This window comes from Pteropus vampyrus, unplaced genomic scaffold (assembly GCF_000151845.1).
Source record: "Pteropus vampyrus isolate Shadow unplaced genomic scaffold, Pvam_2.0 Scaffold239, whole genome shotgun sequence".
Taxonomy (NCBI): domain Eukaryota; kingdom Metazoa; phylum Chordata; class Mammalia; order Chiroptera; family Pteropodidae; genus Pteropus; species Pteropus vampyrus.
This window is the reverse complement of record NW_011889020.1, coordinates 1,191,448-1,192,690: the sequence shown is the minus strand read 5'-3', so window position 1 is coordinate 1,192,690 and position 1,243 is coordinate 1,191,448.

The window sequence follows — 1,243 nt, the reverse complement described above, 5'->3', positions numbered from 1 at the left end:
GCCCTGCCGCGGGGCGGGAGACCCTCCGTTCAAACCCCCGGTCCCCGCGCCCGCCGCGCTGCGTCCTGGGACGCGTAGTTCCCGCGCCCCTCGCCTCGCGCGCCCCCTCCGGGCCCTGGACCACATCTCCCAGGAACCATCGGGCGCGCACGGCTTCTTGGGAGTTGTAGTCCCGGCGCGGGTCGTCGCCGGGGGCCTATGGCACCGAAGGACTCGCAGCCCCACAAGCCCCGGCGCGGCCCGGACGGCCCGTGCAGGACGCTGCGGGGCTGTGTGGAGTGGGGACGGGCGTGCTGGCTGCGGCGTGGAACGCGGGTCGTCCCTTCCGATTCTCCGCCCTGGAGCGGCCAGGAGGGTCGCCTGCGCGGGCCCAGGAAGGCTCCTTGTAGTGCGTCCCGTCTCTCCGCCTTGAGCCCTCCTCCATCACCTTCGGTCGTCCCGGGGCGGCCGCACCCTGATTCCCGTGCCCTGGAGCCGAAGCCTGCGGGCGACGCCCTGCGCGCTCTGGCCAGGATTGGGGCCTCAGGCCTCGTGTGGGGCGCCTGGAGGTGGGAGGCAGCAGGAGCCGGATGCGGAGTCTGGAAGAGGCCGAGGCTGGGCTTACAAAGGTGCCAGGGGACTCCGAGGGGCTGCGAGGCCAAGGCCCCTGCCTCCGGAGCCAGCTTCTGGTGCGAGTCCCCGGCTGTCACTTGGAACAAGTCATTGACCACCCTGTGCCTCAGCCTCCCGTATGTGAAATGGGGATGTTGGTAGTGTGTACCTCACAGGGCTGCTGTCAGGGCGGTGCGAGCTGAGGGCAGGGGCCAGACTGCACTCAGTTGGAGGGACTGGCCTGGCCCTGGGAGGGCTGAGGAGGGGAGGAGCAGGGGCAGTGTACTACCCACTCGGTGACGCAAATGCTGGGTGGTTTGCTGGAGGGAAAGAGTAGAGGCCAAGGGACCGATGTTGAGTGTTGTGGACCCCACAGTCACTGAAACTCAAGCCAAATAACAGGCCAGGTGGCAGATGGGTGTCCAGATGACCTGGGCTGACCATGCCTTGGACTCAGTGGCATTAGATATGACTGAGCTTCCTGGCAGCCAAAATGAAAAGGGAAACATGGCAGGTTATGAGATTCCTTAATAATTATCAAGAAAAAGCATAGAATCCCTCATAGGGAGCAGAGATTTTCCAGGACGGAGGCCCTGTGGCAGGTGGACACAGCAACTCGAGTTCATAGACCAGCTCTGACCCTGCCCCTCAC